The sequence below is a fragment of the Acomys russatus genome, chromosome 23 (assembly GCF_903995435.1).
Source record: "Acomys russatus chromosome 23, mAcoRus1.1, whole genome shotgun sequence".
Lineage (NCBI taxonomy): Eukaryota > Metazoa > Chordata > Mammalia > Rodentia > Muridae > Acomys > Acomys russatus.
The window spans coordinates 58,768,884-58,790,489 of record NC_067159.1 but is presented as its reverse complement, the minus strand read 5'-3'; the positions used below and the strand labels follow the sequence as shown (position 1 = coordinate 58,790,489).

At 37.3% G+C, this 21,606-nt stretch overlaps 1 protein-coding gene across 2 annotated transcripts in view; it reads left to right on the top strand.

The window, feature by feature from the left end:
* Nucleotides 1–21,606, top strand: part of Lrrc7 (leucine rich repeat containing 7) — a 471,125-nt gene that overhangs the window by 72,359 nt on the left and 377,160 nt on the right. The window lies entirely within an intron of this gene.

Sequence of the window (21,606 nt, the reverse complement as noted above, 5' to 3'; positions counted from 1 at the left end):
CAACAGAGGAATATCAAATGGCTGAGAAACACTTAAAGAAACCACTCTGAGGCTCCATCTTATACATATCAGAATAGGTAAGATCAAAAACTCAAGTGACAGCACATGCTGGAAAGGATGTGGAGAAAAATGAAGACTCCTTTACTGTTGGAGAGAGTGCAAATTTGTACAACCACTTTGGAAAGCAATCTGGTGCTTTCTCAGAAAATTGGGAACAGTGCTATTTCAAGACCTAGGTACACCATTTCTGAGCATATACCCAAAAGATCCTCCACCATACAACAAGGACATTTGCTCAACTATGTTTATATCAGCCGTATTCATAATAGCAAGAATTTGGAAACAACCTAAATGTCCTTCAACTGAAGAATGGATAAAGAAACGGTAGTACATTTGTATGACGGAATACTATTCAGCTATCAAAAACAAAGAAATCTTGAAATTTTCAGGTAAATGGATGGAACTAGAAAAGATCATGCTGAGTGAGGTAGCCCAGACCCAGAAAGACACACATGGTATATACTCTTTAGTAAGTGGATATTAGCCCAACATAGATGTCCTCTGAGAGATTCCACCCAGTGGGGGATCAGGATAGAAAATGGAACTCACAGCTGGACTCAAAATGAAGCACTGTGAGTTGTAAGGAAGAGTTGGAGGTGGGGTGAAGGTGGGGATGTCCAGAGCTCCACAAAGAAACTATCAAATCTGGGGGATCTGGACCATGGAGGGATAGGGGGCTGCATAGGGGCTGCACAAACTGATGCACCAACTAAGGATATTGCAAGCAGAGAACCTAGACCCGTTGTTCAGATGTAGCTGATGGACAGGTCATTCTCCACGTGGGGAATTGGAGGGAGTAAGGGACTGCCTATGACATGAACTCTGGTGCCCCCTATTTCTTCACTGCCCCTTGGCAGAAAGGCCCTGTGGGAACACAGAGGAAGGGGATGCAGGCTATCTAGATGAGACCTGATAGGCTGTGGTCAGATGGTGGGGGAGGAGGACCCCACCTGTCGGACGTCATGGGGGAGGGGAATAGGGCTGAAGAGGGAGGGAGGGTGGGAACAGAAAGATAAGAGCAAAGGTATTACAATTATGATGTGATGTGAATAAATTCTAATAAAATAATGTTTAAAAGAAAAAGAGTTTAAGGTTTCAGAAAGAACTTTACCAGGTTTAATAAAGCTCTTCCTAATAAATTTCTATGGCATATAATATACCACACTATTATTGAGTTTAATATATATATACATCTTGCAATTCTATTCTAAATGGCTGATCAGAGTGGTGGCAGGCTCATGACTGGCACCTGATTCTTCTCACCACTGAGAAGCTATTGGCTCTTTGTTCCACTTCTTCTGACCAGGAACCAATCATAATCAGTGAGGATTTGCAGCACCTTACCTATCAGTCTACGTTTTCTGTCACATGGGCCTTAAAGGAAGGAATAAAGGCTTCTTGTTCTTCTATGGCTCCTGGCCCCAATCAAAGGTCAATTGCTTCTTTTACAAGGTACTAGAAATAAACATTCCTTCAGAGAATATACAACTTCAGTCACACAGATATGATCTTATAAAATCCTTTAAAGGACAATTAAAGAATTTAGTTGACTTGAGTCAATTCTTGTGGGCTTTTTACAGTTTCAAGTAAAAGATGTTTTGGAGATAATTGTGATGATATACTGTCAGAGGTAATCTACCCAACTTAAGAAAATGTGCATTTTGATCTAATCACCAAAGACATGGAGTTTGGTTAAGAGATATGGAAAATTATGTGACAGGATATCTAATTTCTCAGCATAAATCAACTGCTTTACTCAACTGAACGTTCTCCCAGAAGTTAGTGCTTTATATTTGGTCTCAGTATTTTTTGTCAGGACAGTAGGAAAATCTGATATAATTTTTTATCCTCTTTCTTAAGAAACAAAAGACAAAAAAGACCCCACAAATTTCTGCTGGATGTTTTGTGCTTTTACTAATTTGAGACCACTATATATTAAGAGAAAAGCTTCATCCATAAGTATAAATTTTATTTTATTTTATTTTATTTTTTCTTTTACTTTGTTCTCTTGTTTTATTCACTTCAAATCAAAGACAGCACACAAAAATATGGACTTGGAGCTGAATAACACAAAACTATCCACACAACTAGCATACTGACAGTGCTGGGTACAATATACTGGTCTCCTTTCCTTGGTCTTCCTTGGTCTTCCCTATTAACTCTACTGTCTTTGCCTCCCTAAAGATATGACTAGTTTGGAAAAAATATTACCAGTTTGATATTTCACAGAGTAACTTATTTACCTGTTTAAACTACAAGGTGGAAAAAAAAAACATTTCTTTTATTTTCCTTTCCCTCGTTTTTTAATTTATGTCTGTGTTCATTTTTTATGTATTCCATTGTTTGAATACCTCCACCAGTTGTTTGTCTCTTTCCTGAACTTTGGCTTGGCAATGGCTTACAAGACATAACAGTAAAAAAATTCATAAAAGACAATAACTAATACACTAGCCTTGGTTAAAGCAGAGGTATTTCTGCTCTGCTAGCAGCACTATTAAGAGAATGAGAGGTATATCTGTGGGAAAATACTTTCAAGTATCTGGTAAAAGATTAGCAGAAAATATTTTTTAAATGTTAAAGCTGAACAATTAGAAACAAATGATCTAATTAAAATTAGACAAAAATATGATCAAGTACCTCATTAAGTAAGCTATATTACATATATGGTAAGTAAGCATATGAAAAGATGTTCAAAATTATATCATTGGGAAATTCCTAGCTAAAACAATGATATGTAAATATTTATCTATTATAATGGGAAACATCTAAAACAATAGCAGAGCTGTCACATATGCAGAGATCAGGGGTCTTCACAGCTGGAAGCTGAAAGATGATACAAGATTTGTGCAAGGAATGTGGCAGGTTTGACAAAGCTAAGCATGTGCTTATCATATAAGCCAGAAATCAAACCGTGTTTCAAAAAAATCCAACCCACAGGTGTTCATGGCTTTTTTATTCACAAATAGTTAAAGTTGAAAGCAACAAAGATGCCTTTCTACAGGCGAATGAATAAACAACTCTCTCACATTCAATCAAAGGAATAGGGCAGAAATGAAAATAAATGAGCTATCAGCTGAGTAAACACATGGAAGAAATTTAAATGTGTGTTCTTAAAAAGAAAAGTCAGCCTAAAGAGATAAACTGCATTATTCTAATCCTGCGAGTTTCTAGAAGAGGAATGTTTTAGACAGTAAGCGGGTCAATGGACACCAGAGAGATTAAGGCTGATGATAGTTGGATAGGAGGAACTAAGACCACTCAGGTAATGAACCACTCCCTAAGATTTTCTAATGGCAATACGGGTGATTATACACAGGGGAGGACATCCTGTTGGGACTCTAGATGAGAGAAGCATGGGAGAATGGCAAAGTAGAAGGCTCCAGAGGGTCCTAGAAACCTACAAGTAGAACATTATGAGAGGCAGATTTGGGCCCAGGGGTCCCGCTCAAACTAAGGCACCAGCCAAGGACAATACAGGCGGTAAACTTTAAACCCCTACCCAGATCTAGCCAATGGTCAGAACAGTCTCCACAGTTGAGTGGAGAGTGGGATAGGACTTTCTCACATGCTCTGGTGCCTCACATTTGACCATGTTTCCTGGAGGGGGAGACGTGGTGGACAGCAGGTTACCAAGAAGAGACTTGATACCCTATGAGCATATACAGTGGGAGGTAATCCCCGTCAGGAGCAGTCATAGGGGAGGGGAATAAGGGGAAAAGGGGAGGGAGGGAAGAATGGGAGGACACAAGGGATGGGATAACCATTAAGATGTAACAAGAATAAATTAATTTTTTAAAAAAGACTTTTTAGAGAAAAATCTATTAAATCCTTCCCCCAAAAGTTATGGTTGACTATGGATTTATTTGAAGCTGTGTCTGAAGACTTGGAATCTTTGATATATTTTCAGAGTTTAGAGCAATATTATCACGAGGAATTTATCATGCACAGACTGGATCTTATCAGTTGGAAACAAGGACTTTTTGTAGCTTATGCTCAAGTGTCTAATCTTCAACAGCATCTCTCTAAGACCAACCACTTGCCTGTTTTCTAGTCCTAAAATGCAGTGAGCTCTTGCCTTATTGTTCATTTTCTTCCTGCAGAGTCCACCTTTCTTTCCACTCTAAACCAATTCTGACTTTTCAGTATTTCATCCTAGCTGCCATACATACCGTCAATACACCTTTGGCCCCTATATCTTTTTTCTTTGCAATCATTGACAAGCTGTCTCTCTAGTCACCAACATATAGGTAATAGGAGATAACCCATAGATTGACACTATTTGAGTTGATACTTTTAGAGATTACTGCTGATCCCTTGTTCCTGTTTTATTTGGTCACTATTTCTTACCTTCCCCCCATATCTAACTTGATTTCAACTCTAACAGTTCTCATCAGTTAAAAGTATCACTCTAAAATTGTGGGGACTATAAACAAGATTCACATGAAATGTGTCCATTTTTGACCACCTAGTCTGCACCCATCCTGGCATGTGCACCTGTCTCTCTCCTCCCTGTTTCTACTTGCAAAGGTAACTGCTTTGCTGTTGCTTCTGACTGTGCTATTCTGCCTCCATTCTCTCTCTCTCTCTCTCTCTCTCTCTCTCTCTCTCTCTCTCTCTCTCTCTCTCTCACTCTCCTTGTTCCTTTCCCTCTTACTGTTTGAATCTGAGTGTTCCTTACAGGGTTTCAACCCTCATAGAAGGACAACCTCATAGAAGGAAGGACTTGACTGGAAGAAATTGGGCTTTAGGAGACAGGGTCATCACAATTCAGGATTGTGGTTTGTGTGTCCTGTGAATAAATCACCATCTCACACTCTCACCTACAAGGATGGATCAATCCACTCTACTTTCTTTTTCATGATGGACTGCTCTGAAACTATGAGCCAGAACAAACCCTCCATCCCTGAAGCTCCTTCTGTCAGATATTTGGTGAATAATGACAAAGTACTTTTAACAAGTAATAGAGTCTTCCATTAGCCTATATTATATTGTGGCCATTCTTACATCTGCTTCATCTTCCTTCCTTTCTTCCTTCCCCCTGTACAGTTTCACAAAAGAATTGTCTGCTCTCATCCCAATGCACAGTCTCAGTAGTACACTATCTCAGAACATATTGTTGTTTGTTATTGATGTAGAGGTTTGACTTTTATGAAATTTCACAATGATGGAATGCCAAGTTCAGTCATTAAGTGACACATGACTATACTGACTACATTTATTTTGTAATTCATTATTATGTTTAATAAAAAAGTAGACATGACTTCTTGATTTCACCATTTTAGTAACTAATGATAGTTAACAACTTCTTAAGCCCTCATTGAGGATTTCTTTTTCTAATAGTCATTTTGTCCGTAAAACTTTTTTATGTTTATATTCATAGAAACTTTTATACAAATATTTATTTTAAATATTCTATTTCTTTTGCAACTTCCCAATAGTTGTATAGTTTAGTTTGTGCTGTTTCTTCCTTGGGTTTTGGGTTATATGCTTTTAAAAGATATCTCTTTTTGAGAAATTTGTTCACACAGACTCCCTACATTTACTGAAACTCCAATATGCTTTAATCCACTCTAACATTTATTTCCCTCAACTTCCCTCATGGCTGCCACTGTGAAGGCCATCAATGGAAAGTGACCATGTAATTCACAAGACACTCTTTTCCTGCAGATTCACTTGACACTGTTCACTGCTTGTTCTGCCCTGGTCCTTTACTGATATATATATTATTCTTGTTACATCTCAATAGTTATCCCATCTCTTGTATCCTCCCATTCCTCCCTCCCTCCCATTTTCCCCCTACTCCCCTCACTGTTCCTGACTGTTCCTGAGGGGGATTTCCTCCCCCTGTATATGCTCATAGGGTATCAAGTTTCTTCTTGGTAGCCTGCTAGCCTTCCTCTGAGCTTTACTGCCTTCTTAACTCAGGGAATTTTAGCCAAGGAAACTTAACCTTTCTCCTTTCACATAGCTCTGACTTGTAGCTACAGGTTTGATGCTGTTTTGATGATTCAAACACCACGGTGAGGATGGTTTCTCCTCATAACCTAGAGCTGCAATACTTCAGAATCACAGCTTAATAACTCCTCTTTCCACCTTTCCACTACACTCTAAGAAATGTAGACAAGAAAGTGTCCAAAAAGTTTATTTTTTAAGGCTGGGCTGGTATCTGATGATATTCATGGGCAAGTTCTCCTGACTCAGGAACATCATTCCACCTGCTGCTCTCATCTTCCCAAAAGCCCTGATCACGTGATCTTAGCACTACTGCATCTTCCTGCTCAAGCTCCTAACCAGCTTGTCCAGTGGTTCACACTCTCTCCCTCTACTCAGAACCCATCTCAGTTTTAACACTCTGACCATGTCTGTATCCTCATCAGATATTTCTAAAGCCCAGCATTAACCCAATGTCAAATTCTAAAGCATGTTTGTTTGTTTGTTTGTTTTTATCATGTCTTACCAGTGAGTTTCTGACTGGTTCTGCCTCTAAAAGAGCCTCCCTTTCTTTTGTGACATTTTAATTTTTAGGTTATCTATGTATTCTTTGTGGGCTTTGTGACAAAGCCTTGGCTCTCCATTCCCTATAACACTTTCACAATGTTGTGTTTCCTTAGATCCTCTTTGTAACTCTCACACAGCACTGTCACAATGTGTGGCTGGACAGTGTTCTTACAGCAGCAGACTGCCAGGAACATTTACACAGTCTATCAATAGTTGTTGAATTTAGAATCAACACAATGCCAAGCATCCTCACACACAAGTTAATATTTTTTTTACACTACTCACTCTTTGTTCACATACTTTTGACTAATGTTTTATATAATTTGTTACATAAATCTCATGTTATTGAATTTATTCTCCAGAAAACAGTTTTATATCTATTTTCCTTTCTTACGTGTCTTAGCATTTAAGCCGCTGTTGTGTGGCATAGTGTTTTGTTCCTGTCTTGGGGTGTTCCTTCCTTTGAGTATTCGATGTTTATGTTCTTGCTGAACAGGTGGATGAGTGAATGAGTAAGTGCTCTCTTCTCTCCTAGACTATCAGCTGCACCCCAGCAAGGAATAGGATGTCTTGTTTGTCCACAGAATCCCAGTGTATACAGATAAGTCTAATGAATAAAACATCATTTTAAGGTGGTAATTGTCAAGAAAATGAAATTCTTCTGACTAACATTTTTAACTTGTATTATTTTTTCAGTTTTAAAGTAATGAAATAGCAAATTAGAGCATTTACTACTTGTAGTTTTGAAAACTGGCTGTTATTTATTAGATAATATCTGATCAGCATGTTTTAATTTTTGTAGTTGTTTATGGATTCCAAAGTGCAACACATACCTGTAAAATTGACATGTCATGCTGACCACATTCCTCCCTTCCTTGTAGAAAAATAAAGTAGTTTCATGTTCTAGAAAATGTTTGTAAATCAGTAAACTCTCTTATTTTGTTTATTTTAATCTCCATGCATTTATAATACTGTTGCATATTATATATTAATATCTCATTATTTATTATATGAGAAGTCACATTTATAGATTAGCTACAATTTCCTTCAAAGTTAGAAGATCCATATCTGTCTAACCATTGTTTATTTGCAGTATAATCCACTGTTTAGACAGTATCTTAAGGCTTTGACTTCATTTTCCTGCCTGTTTGCAAGCTCATTTCTACCTAATCCTTTCTTTTAATCTTTTGTTTTATATTGACTTTGACCCTTATAAACAGCTTATCATTGGAATTTGTGGCTCAGAAAACATTTAAGTATTCTTAAGGTCATTTGAACATGGCATGGCACAATCACTCTACCTCAGATTCTGGAAATAGCGGATATAAGTTTAAGTTTGAAGATCATCACAGGGGCCAGTGCAGTCAATAATTCAGGCAACACAACTGCAGAATGAAGCCAGTAAAAAAGTAAAGCAAACACAAAATATTACTCCAAATAGCTAAGCTTTTACTTTGGTGAATGGGATTAATCTTTGATTACTATAAGAAAAAGAGAAAAATAATTATTTTAAAGTTATATTAATAACTCCAATTATGTCACTAATTATTTTATTACACTGACTTAACAGGACAAATTAATCACTAGAGGAAACTGAGGAAAAGTGCCGATAAAACTAAAATAGCAGAAATTAGAGGCAACAGCATAAATGGTATCAAAAATAACAAAGCAACTTTGCATTTTTGACAAAATACATTTTGAGTATGTTTTCTATTATTTATTCAGCATGTTTATTTAATCAAAATAATTGGATTTTTCTGTGGGTTACTTTGTGTATTTTTGATGTTTCTATTATTATTGAGTTTCTATTATTATTGATGTTTTCTATTATTGTTATTATTATTTATTATTATTATTATTATTTTATATTTCAACTGTAGTTTCACCTCCCTTTTCTCCTCCTAGATCCACCTCTGCACCTTCCTTCTATCTCATCACCATCCATTCCTCCTCTGTTCCTATTCAGAAAAGGGCAGGCCTTCCATGGATATCAACCAAACATGCAATATCAAGTTGCAGTAAGATACCTCCCGTTGTATTAAGGCTGCACAAGGCAACTCAGTAGGATAAAAAGGATCCCAAAAGCCAGCAAAAGAGTCAGAGACCAAGCTATATAACTGTAACAAATGTGCAGAGGGCCTAAGTCAGTCTCATTCAGGCTTCCTGGTTGTCAGTTTAATTTCTGAGAGCCCCTATAAGCACAGGTTAATTCATTCTGTGTGTTCTCTTTGGTTTCCTTGATCTCTCTGGCCCCTACAGCCCTTCCACCCCCTCTTGAGCAGGATTCCCTGGGTTCTGCCTACTGTTTGGCTGTGAGTCTCTGTACCTGTTTCCATCAGTTGCTGTGTAATGCCTCTCTGATGACAACTGGGCTAGGCACCAACCTATGGATATAACAAAATGTCATCAGGCATCATATCATCAACATTTGTTGCCCACCTTGTTTGGTTCTATCCTAGGTCTCTGGGTTATTTAGTCTATGACCCTGGTCATCCAGGCAGTGTCACAGGTAGGCTCCCCTTAATCGCATGAATCTCAGGCTGGACCAGTCGCTGTTTGGCCACACCTGAAATTTCTACACCATCTGTACTCCAGCACATCTTGTCCACAGTACATATTGTAGATCAAAGGTTACATAGCTAGGTTGATGACTCAGTCTCTCCATTGGAAGTCTTATCTGGTTTCAGGACATGGTCAGCTCAGGCTCCATATCTCTCATCACTAGGAGTCTTAGCTAGGGTCATCCTCTTAGACTCCTGGGAATTCCCATTGCGCTAGGTTTTTATCTCATCTATGGATTACATTTCAATGTGAACATTCCATGTGCCTAGAATTTTTTAAAGCTATGTAATCTGAAACACAAAACAAATTGCTCTTGTTAGAAAACATCAAAAAGGTGATACTGACCATACCAGGTCAGCAGTGTTGGTCTAGTGTATTAAAGCCAATGTAAAGATAGAGTGAAGGGCTCACCAAGTCATTTATGTTTGTTTTCAAAATCTGCCAATATTTCTATATGAATTATATTACATAATGCAATGAGAACTGTTTAATAAGTGAAGAAGAATGAAGAGGGGTGTCAAATTCTAGCCAAAAACCATGCAGATGTTACATATAGATGACTAACTTTTAAAATTGTAGGTAAGATAATAAAATAGGCGATATGTTTTGTTTGACACACATGGTGAAGGGCTGAGTGATGATGAAGCAGGAGGTGTCCTTACATCATGCAGCCACATGAACGTTCACTTCTGTGCAGTTTGAAAACATTTGAATACGTCTTCCTTTTCCTGTATGTGGCCCAGTTTCTTGTTAAGTATTCATTAGGGCTACAGATAGAATACAGTCCAGCTAAATTTAGAATATATTGTCCTCTTCTTCAGCCTTCTGACAGACATATTGGGCCAGAAGGCTGAAGGAGATACTCCAACATTATAGAACTTTTTGGGTGACTATTCAGGTAGCAAACTGTCTCTGTCATCTTCTCATTTGGAAAGTTACTGATGTGCACTCCCAGCACACTCACGTAATCAAATTTATACCTTCTCAAGTCTCTGATGGAGTTGAAGACCAGGTACCTTAGTTTTACAATGAAGCTTAGTTGTTTAGGGCTTAAGATGTTTTTAGGTATAGATAGGTGTTTTAAGTTGATAATGACAACATGTGATAGAGATTGATTTGCATTCAGAATTTTAGATGCACCAAGGTAGGAAAGATGTTTTCTACAAGGCTGTCAAATACAAATAGCTAAAACACTAAGGATGTAACATTTATATAATTCCAGTTTGTGTCATGGTTCTTCTTGCTATAAATAATCTGTTGTATATATGTGTAATATAAATGTATAGGTAAAAAATTTAAAAATGTGTAATTAATTTAAAAAAATTTAAAAGAAGTATTGTCCTCAACAGTCAGTAAGTAAATAAAATGGAATTACTACATGTGCAAAGGCACACACACACACACACACACACACACACACACTTACTTCAGATGAATTTGCAAATTGAAAAGGAAAGGTGGAGGTGGTTCTCTAAGGTTGTTTGCAGTCTTTATTGTTTTTATGGTCACTTTGCTTCAGTAAAATTTTAAGTATAAAAATTGTTGATAGATTAATCTGTCTTTGATATGACAATAAAGGTAATATTTTAATGTTCACTAAGCATGATTTTGCTGAAGAATTCAGGTAGGCAGAGACCTTTATAGGGTTTAATGGTTAAAGTCCATTGTATTGAGAGATACACATGGCACTAGGGACACATAACTTTAGGTCAGCCCAGGAAGATGTTTTCAGAGAGGCTTGATGGGGGGAGGGGTGACCCACTCTGAATGTCTGAAGCATCAGTCTCAGGCAGGACTCCACAGAATGAAAAAGGAAACAGGAAGTGCCAGCTGGGCACAGGGATTTATTCTCTCTCTCTGCTTTTTCTGTTGTATCTTGGACCAAGTTTTTCCATCCTCCCTGCTTTTCATGCCATGATAGACTGGTTTCCTCTGACCTTTAAGACAAAATAAATCCTTTCAATATTCTGTGTCTTTGTCAGGTAACTTTTGCCCAACAACAAGAAAAGTAGTTAATATATAGGATTAAAATAAAACAATAACAACAAAACCACCTAGGATCTTGAGCCTGTTAAAAATGAAAATGTCAAAGTTATATTTATTTAAAATATTTCTGAACATACTGAAATGTAATGCTGTTTTTTTTTCTTTTAATATATTCATTGGAGGAATTATAATAATAGACAGTCTAAAGTTAAACTAACCATGCATTCCTGGAATAAACTTATATTGATTATGAAAGACATAAATATGTATACCTGACTGGATTTAGTTTGCTAATATTTTATTCATGATATTTCAACTATGTTTATGAGTAAAATTAGACTCTCATTTTTTCCCATGTATCCATTGTCTTGTTCTTTGATATGAAGGTTAACTGGAAGAATATTCTATATTCCCTCCTTTTTTCTTTTCATCTATGTCTTCATTTCTTACTTTCTTTCCTCTCTTTTATCTATAATCATTTGTGTATGATAGATCATCTGAAGCATATAGGCTTAGTTTTTATTTTATAGTGATGTTTACTGATTAATGTTGTTTGTTTATAGAGAAAGATTTTGAGCTGTTAAATAACTATTAAATTTAATGATACCTAATTCTTTTTAATATTTTTATTTTTATATATAATGTATACATTATACAAATATAAAGTAAACTACACAGAGAAAGAAGAACCACAAAAGATCAGGAACTATATTAACGTTACATTCATAGTATTTTGGCTATTTGTACTACACCATGGTACTTAATTCTAATTGCTTTTTCACTATCTCTTCTGTTCATGTGTTCCGAAGAATAGTGCATTCCATTTGTATTTTCAGACATAGAAAAAGACTGTCATTATAGTTGTAGGATCATTTCTATGCAAATTTCTGTACATTCTGTAAGTAGGAAGAAAGGCAGCAATGCAAGATTGACAGAAGCCTTGTTTCTTATCATACTTTTTTTTCAAATGTGGAGGCTCCGGTAGGATTCTTACTCTCAATTTTACTTGTTTACATGTATTTCTGGAAATGCATGTTACCACTACTGCACTTTTAGGTTTATCATGCCAAGCTGGTTATTGGTGTGATTCTTAGGTATCATGGCTGGGTAGGACTGTAGGTTGTGTCTCTTCTTTGGAAGCTTGCACGATGCCTTCTGGTACCATAAAAGCTAGTCAGAAGAAGAATTTTTTTAGAGTTTTAGAGTACTATCTGAATGTTTGATTTTGATTGAGCAATGTTCTAAGCTGAACTGGAACTTATGATCCTCCTGCCTCAGACTTCTGAATACTGGGATTTCAGATACGTGCCATCATATTTTGTTTTTATAATCTGATATTATAGGTAGATTAAAGAAATATGTTTCAATCTGAAAGCTCAGTGATGGGGGATTGTTTTGCTTTTCTTTGTACTTTGACATTAGCCTCAGGCCCTGTGCAAGCTTTGGCAAGCACTCTTTCTGAGCTACATGAGTAGCCACCGCTTTGCTTTCAAGAAGCTGTCTTGCTAAATTCCTCAAGATGCCAGGCATTTTTCACTCTTTCTTTTTCAAACTCTGAAGTGAGTCTTAATACATGATATGTCTGTTTCAACATAATATCTTACTTATTTAACAGTTGTTTTTCATATTGTCCTAAGAACTGAGGCCAATTTTGTTTTGTTGACTTTAAAACTAGCTTGAGGACAAAAAAGAGTACAACCTCCGTACTACCCTGGGTAAACACAGGAAGGCTACATGGAATCAAATTTAAACAGTGTCTAAATATTTTTTTACTCTTCTTAATAGCAACCATCAGGTCATTTTGACCACTAGTGTACAGAAGAACAGTTCATCCAAATGTACCTCTGTTCCATGAGCATCCTGGGTACCATTTCTTGTGGTGATCATTCCATTTCTCCCCTGCATGTGGGATTATTCCTTGTTGTTTTTTAAAATTATAATCTGTTATATTGCTTAATGAAATGTAACAGTGGATAGATAACAGCACTTGAGACTCAAGACATTGGAAGTCTCTATGACCTAGTAAGTTGTGAGCTAAATTTGTGATCTCTTCTGTGTGAAGAGAGAGCACTAGAACCCTCCTGATCTGAGGAGCTGTGGAACCAGATGTGGAAACATGAAAACCATCTAACTTTATTGTTCCTTTCTTTTGTGAAACTACTTTTGTTTCCCTCAACCATAGAACACCATGTGGCTGAGGGCGCAGCATTCTCTTCAAGAACAAATATTTCCACCTGGGCTGTTGCTATGATATGTAAAACAGCTTTCTGCTGTATGGTCACCACCACCTGTCCATGCAGGGGCCCTGTCAAGTCAGAGATTCCATGGCTTGTGTGCTCTGTGCTTTGCATATTCTGTATCAGGTACACAGATATCCAGTTCTTATGTCTCTTTTATAGTATTTAAAAAAAAAGAGAGAGACTTTGGCTAAGGAAGTCATTTCAATTCAAAAGTACACTTGACTGGGTAAAACTTAAACAGAGGCCACTGTCTTCTTTGTGCTTTAAAATTCTCCCTTTTTTTCTTCAAAGAAAAGATACTTGTTTGTTTAAACGAGATTCTGGGTATCATCAAACGCATTGCAATGGCAGGTCTCAGTTTTCTAAAGTAAGACAGCCTGTGATTGTAATCAGTAAGAGGTACCCAATGTTTCAGCCATAATGGTCACATAGTGTTGTCAAATGATATTTTATATTCAGTAACACCTTGATGATAATTGCCGCTGTGCAATGAAGCTTTAAGTCCAGAGGCCATCTGGTTTTTATAAGAAGGGACCATGCAGTTGAGGACAAGTGGTTGAAACTAATCACTTCTGCAGAGTGGACCTGCCTCTGAACATACCCCATTTCATTTTAAGCTTTGTCTTCCCCAACAAAGGACATCAAAATGCTGTTGTGTTAACAGCTTTGAAATCCTCTAAGTAACTAAAACAATTTATTATTATGGAGGAAATCCATGAGTTCTAGGGTAGGAAGAACATGTCATAAACAATGCAAATTCTTTGGTTCACAGAGCAGTGAACACTGTGATTGTAACTGATTGGTAGGAACAATGGAGCTAAGAACCCAAAACAAGGCCAGGCACACTATCATTGTCTGCTGTTCTCCTCAGGGAACATAATTACCTCCTAAGGGATATGTGGACACTGTATATTGATGCTTTACTTACACCTAAGTAATACAGAAAGACTAAAATTGTTTTCCGATTTGTAAATGAATTAGCTGTAATTTTGAGTTAATTAAAATTGGGGAGATGAATCACAAAGTTAACTCTACTATGCTTTAATTTCTGATATGAAGGAACAGAAATAATATAGGGTAAAATGACAAATTAATGTCCATTGCTCTTCATTGTTTGTCAAATATGGAAAAGAAGTTGAAGATTGTTTGTGGAATGAAATACTAATATAAGTCACTATATATACCATTAACTTTAGCAATATTCTATTACTATGTAAAAATATATATGTTTATTACTGGAAACAAACAGTTCTTCAAATATGGGAGGAGGACAAAATGATTAAAAAGTTAAAAGATCAGAAGATCAAAGAATGTTTTGTTTTATGTAAATAGAGAAACTGGAGCATTGATAAAAATAAAAATAAAAATTACAAAGCTATTTCTTTGTATCTTTCATGTAAATAATGTTCAAACCTTTGTTGTCCTAGTAATAAATCCACTAACACTGTGTCAAAACTGCCAAAATTTTGAAGAAATATATTTATTTCAATTCATTATCCATAAATATTAAAAACTTAGAAAAGTAGCTGATCTTACACCTTTTATATGTATAGTATAAAATTCAAATATATGTATCTTGTACTGTTATTCGATTGATTTCACTCATATGTATGTGTATTTTGATATAGCCACAGATACTAGAATTTGAATATGTATGCCCACAATTCATCTTTTATAAGCATAGTATCCAAGTCCCTATGTTATTGAAGGTGGGAGATTTGAGGAATTAAGATCAGATAAGGTCACGAGTGGAAAAAAAGTGATTGCATTAATGGCTTTGTAAAAAGGGGTCATTTATACTTGGCATGATTGCTCTGACTCCCAGGGGGTATCCTTCTCTGTGCTTTACGTCCAGGATGCTTTTGCTGAATGCTAGGTGGATCCAGTGCCGTGCTCTTGAATGATACTGTCAGCAGCATAACAGCATTAAAAGACTAAGCTGATTTAGAGACCAAATATAAAGCTATTTTTTCACCTTAAGTAATTCTGAAAAAAAAAATATAAAAAAATATTATTTTGGAATTGTTGTATCAGGAACTCACTATATTATACTTTAAAAAGTTATTGTTAATCTCTGCAAGGTCCCATGAAAATAGAAAAACAGAAAGGATGGAGAAAAAATGGATATAAAGGAAAATAACCTTCAAGTGAAAGAGACAAGACAGAGGATCTCCTCATGAAGGCTCTCTCCAAATCTTATGCTTTTGTGCTTTTCTCGTGCTATAAGAATCTGAAAAACACTCATCAAACACCAGACCTCTACAGCTTCAGATTTTTGTTGATGAACTTATAGTGGCTCAAAATATTCACTTTATTGATTATCACATGAAGAAATACCATACAACTAGGTAGACAGAAATGGCTGAAAACTTCATGAACTGTGGTAGTTACTGTAGTCATCTTCATAGAGGGAGAACTGTAGGCTTAGATTTTTCAAAAAACCTACTTTCTTTAGGGTTCTCAAAAGCTTCTACCTCCCTCCCAACCCACTGACCAGAGGTAGGAGAGGACGAAGGAGAGGATGGAAGGATGTGGACTTTCTTAGACCTAGTTCCTTGGGCCACTCTGCACTGACAGGGTACCGGAAGTCCGGTCCAGTAGCAAACACCAACAGCAATACAAATTCATAGAGGTGGTGCAATCCATCAGAAGCAGTAAGGCTTTGCTGAATCAGCAAGGTGTTCTTATGGGGCCAGCGTCCATGCATAGTTCTCTGGAACACTTCTTTCTGGGCAGCAAAGACCAGCAAAGTGGTGTCAATGCAGAAGTGTTGTCTCAGTGTCTGTGGGTTATACTTACTTATATTCTTTGTAAACATCATCATGTACTCTCTCACATGTCCGTTTTCAGCAAAGTATCACATGCTCTCTCCCAGAGCACACAAACTAGGAAAGCTGTTTCCTTCAGAACAGAAGGTTCTTGGTCCTGGGGTGTGTAAGGCATCAGGCTGAGCAAGCCATGAGAAGCAAACCAGTGAGCAGCATGCCTGCCTCCAGGTTCCCACCCTGAGTTCCACGGATGATGGACTATACATTTTAGGATGAAATATATAAACCCATCCCTCCCAAGGTTTCTTCTGGTTGTGGGCTTTATCGTAGTAATGTAAAGCAAACCTGGGCATAATGGCTATGATTCCTCCCCCCACCCCCTTAATTTGGGCAATTTTTATACACACTTAACTTCTGATAAAAACATCCATCTCTCTTTGCTCTATTGAACCTTCTAGAAAATTTCTTTACATCTTAGATCAGTCTTCGCATTTTATAGCTCAGAAAAAATGAGGTGCAGGGGGCATGAGTAGCTAAGCAGGCTTATGAGGCCAATCTGAATTTAACAGTTCTCTATGAACAGCAGTCAAATGCCACAGCTCACGCCATTTCAGCAGGCTTCTTTCCTTAGAACGTTTTATATAACAAATAACTTGATGCTTAATGAATAAATAAACTCTGTAAAGAAGAGAAAATCCAAAATTAATTACTGTGTTTGTGATATTTTGATAAAATAAAAGCCAAGTTTTATTAAAGTGATGCTATAAAAGGTTCTGACTGGTTTGGGCATCAAAACCAGATAAATATCAGTATCAAATTGATTTTTACCATTAAAATTTTAAAAGAAAGGTGAATTTGATTTTATTTTCTTGTTCTAAATTGCAAAACCCTAGGGGTTGAAAGGCTGCTGTATTAAATTTTAAATTTTGGAGTAAACAAATTATAGTAGTGTCTTGTGACATGCTGGGATCTTGAAAGTTATAATAGCTGTCTGAGCAATGAAGAAGGGGACATAGCAATGCTCCTGAGTACCCTAGTCTAAAGCATGATGACAGGTGACTTTCATGTAACACAGAGAAGTGTGGACAACACACACCATACAATCGAAACTTGATTGTGTGAGTGCCAAAAAGAATTATTAGTGTTGTATAAGCTCATATGTGTATCTCAATATGTGCTCCCCCCTTCTTTCATCTAAGAGTATTTTTAAAAAAGATCTGGAGTTCTAATAAGCATTCTTGCATAGATTACTACTTAAGCCATTATTTCACTTTTCCCCATCTTTCTGGAGTAAAGCAATAATATAATAATTTTTACTTCTTCCTCAAAGTCATCTGGGCTCACTATGAAGCCAAATGCTAATTCAAATGTTCATACAAAAAAATCTAGCTTCACTCCAGATGGATTTTTCTGAACACAAATGAAAATACCTTCAGTTCATATAACATTTTAGAAGGTTTACCTTACAATATTTGTTTTAAGTATATTTCAATGAATTTTAATAATTCCACGTTATTATTGTTAGCTATGTGTTTCCTAATACATGTTGGAGCCACACCAAATACTAGTTTAATATAGGAAAACATGATAGGCAAATTCATCTAATGGAACCTGGTTTTAAGAAAGTGTAGCCTGGGCACCACTGTCAGTCTCCTTGATTGTAATTGTTACTGGTTTTATTAGAAAACAGTGCTTGCAGAATTACAAAATTTTCATTGTATGGTTTTGTGTGTAAGGAGAGCCAACAAGTTTCTCCCTTCCATAGAAATGCGTGCCAGAAGGCAAAGAGGGTTAGCTTATTTTCAGTTGGACCTACTCAAAGGAAGACCTGAGCTGAAAAGAGCAAAGCAGATCACTTCTGTTCCCCACCACCAGGGTGGCCAAGGTGGCAGCTATTTCTTCTTGGTGATTTATTGTTTCTGCCTCCACCCACAGGAGGTAAAATCCCAGGCTTTTGTTTCCTCTGTATTCATTAGCCCTAGAGTGCCTTCCACTACTGTAAACTCTGTTAGTTCTCAGCACCACCCTTCCTTCCATCATCATTTTCTCTGTACTCAGTTTCTCTGAGTGTATATGAAAAATACTTGACTTTTTTGTGGCTGCTGTTTGGATTGTTGTTTACTACACCTCTGAGACACCTGGTTAAATAAGTGAGGTGATACAGAGGAATTTTTATCCAGCAACAAGACTTCTCAGGCAAGGGAACACACCCAGAGACTTAGGTCTGTGTGGCCCAGCTGTTATACAGACATGCCCTTGTATACACCTTTAGTCTCTCTGCCTGGAATACAGACATTTAGTACATGCCCTTAAACCCAAACAATGACATCTAATTGTGGGACAGACACCATGACAATCAAAGAAAGATTTGACAGAATGAATGAGAGATATGATACTCCCAACTCTCATGAGAACACACAGGAAAGAGAAGCCACTTAAGAATAGTGCAAAAAGATAGCAAGGGAGTTTGTGAGGGAAGCACAGTAGAATTCAGGATTTCACTGCAGTTCGGTGCAGTTCAATTGAGTACAGTTGAGTTCATATGGTTCAGTTTGTGGAGTTCAGAGGCAGTTTTTTCAAGCAGAGCAATTCGGTGAGAAGTGGAGGGAGCCAATTTGAATCAGTCACCTTAGAGAGGAGTTTTGAGCCAGAACAACCGAGTTGAACTGGCCAGCCAGAGTTCAGAAAGAACCAGAAAGCATGAGCTTATTGAGCAGTAAGTCTCTGAGGCTGAAACCATTGTAGGCCTAGGTTAGAAGATAGAGGCTAGAAACTGAAGCCTGCAAGGAAGCTAGAGACTTCCACGACTAGGCCTAGGGGATGGATGGATAGACAGACAGACAGATAGATGATAGATTAGATGATAGATAGATAGATAGATAGATAGATAGATAGATAGATAGATAGATAGATAGAGACAGAAATGCTCTGGGACCAGCACAAGCCATGTATTATATTAGTAAAGCTTTGGTACAACTCTCATCTCATGCCCTCATCCGAGTAAATAAAAACCTTTATAGGAAACATGTTCTAAACTCTTCAGAGAGTATGTATCAGGTCTGTGTATGATCAGGAAGATCATGGGATGGTATTTTTTGTGGATTCTAGAAAATTGCTGGAAAATACTGAGAACATATTACTTTGAAAAAGTAAAGGTGCATTCATAAAGAGGAAAAGAGTTTATCATTAATGTTGCTGATTGTTCTTGGGTTCTCGACCTGCTTTCTACACACTTCAGCATCTTGGCTAATGAATTAGGCCATGCAATGCTGTGCCAGCTGCTTTGTCACTTGTGCCTCACTTTAATCGCCTGTAAGAAGGAAACATTATTTCATCTTATAAAAATGTCTAAGACAGGTGGCACTCAGAGGAAGGACAGCAAGTAGCCAAGAAGAGACTTGATACCCTATGAGAATATACAGGGGGACATAATCCCCCTCAGGAACAGTCATAGGGGAGGGGAATAATGGGAAAATGGGGGGGGGTGAGGAATGGGAGGATACAAGGGATGGGATAAACATTGAGATGTAACAAGAATTAATTAATAAAAAAAAAAAAAAAGAAAAAGAAAAAAAAAAATGTCTAAGACAGTACCTGGGAGACAAGTCCTAAAAATTATTGGTTATTATTTCCCCAATTTCGTACTTGGGAAGTAAAGAAAGTAATGACTGTACGTTGCCTAATCAAAGGCATGACTGGGATCAGCAGTGCAGGGGAGGGCGAGAGCTGCTGATTTCAAAGGTCTGTGTCTGAGAAAGGGATAGTAAACATAGAATGCAAAAAACGTTTGAGCTTCTAAACAATGACATATATTTTCCTACGTTAAAAGAAAATAACAGCATAAAAATGCAATCAGGAGGAAGTAATGGGGGAGATTAGGAAGAAATTTAGAAGTTCTGGGTCCATCCAGAACAAAGGCCAACAAGACCTGCACACCACATCATGCTAATTTAAAACAACAACAACAGCAACAAAACACCAGTAACTCTCCAGTCCCCCCATGCATACGGACACCTCTAAACCAAGCGCCCTCCTGCAGGTACAAACTGCCTCCAGCCTGTACTACACACAGCCTAGATATTGCCTTGACCTGCAAGGCTGGTGTGGAGCTCTTAACATAAACCATGAGGTTGGAAAGGGCTTTGTCAGAGTACCACCTGGCCTCAATCACAACTGCGTAAGCCCCAAGCTCCCAGGTGGGGATTTCACAGATTTGAAAACCTCATGAATCATGGCAGGTGAGTATAAGTAAAAGATCGCAAGATGTCATTAGTGGATCCATCAGCATAAACTAAATAATCAAGATGAGTATTAATTTATGTCGTCCCCCCGCCCCCTGCCAAGGAGAGGAAATATCACAACAGCCACACTGTTGCTTCACTGTTCATTCTCTACTTCTTTTATTCAAAGGAAATTTCCTGTATCTTACTGTAAATCTCACTTACTCTTCATAAATAGAGAGAGTAAATTTACTTGTAAATACTTTTGAGCATTAGTTAAAGGCTTCTTCATACACAAAAGCAAAGACATCTCTCATTTGTTACAGAGGAACATATTGTTTTATACAGATATAGAATCTTCATCAAGTATTCATAGTGAAGAGCTGAAGAGAAAGCTCAGTGGTTAGGGACACTGCCCACTTTTCCAGAGGACCCAGGTTCAGTTACCAGCACCACATGGACACTCACAACCATGTGTAACTCCAGGCTCAGGGGACTTATTTCCCTCTCCAACCATCTCTGGGAACCAGACGTGCACAAGGTACATAGACATACATGCATATAGAAATCCACACACAAAAAATAAAATAAATAATTTTTTAAAAGAATGCACATTTGGCTGACTGTAAGCTAGACTGTGCCTGATGCCTATGCCTTAAAGCTTTGTATCCAATTACTGCCTTTAATAAGCGTGCCTTTCTAATAGAATGTTGTACAGTTTCTTACAGTGAGATTTTAATTCTTCTTTTTGAGATGCACTCTGAATGCTTTGTGATTACAGATATTCCAACAGAGTTGGGGAACATGTTGCAAGCACCATTACCCTGGCTATCGCTAGCTTACCTAATTTAACGGGTGTATCATCCCACATTTTTCACTCTATTATAGCTGCCACTAGAAGCAGTGCTATCCTCGTAAAGGTTACCACCGTGCTGACAGGTGCAGATGTTGGACTCTGAGTTATGGAATGAGACTTCCAGCTAAATCACACCCAACACCACCCGGCCAACCTGGTATGTCTGGATTTATGAAAATAAGTGATGAATGCCAACTGCTCATAAACAGGCGACAAATGAGATTTGCTACCTGATATAACTAAAATTTTGTATGAACTAAGAAGCAAACATAATAGTAACTGCTTAATGGTTTCCTCATAATACTCATCTCTATCATTTCAAATCTACATTGTTATCTGAAGAAATATAAGGGTATTTAACAAAACTGATGAAGAAGATTAAGGGGCAGCACATTGTCTGTGAAAGGAAAGCAATT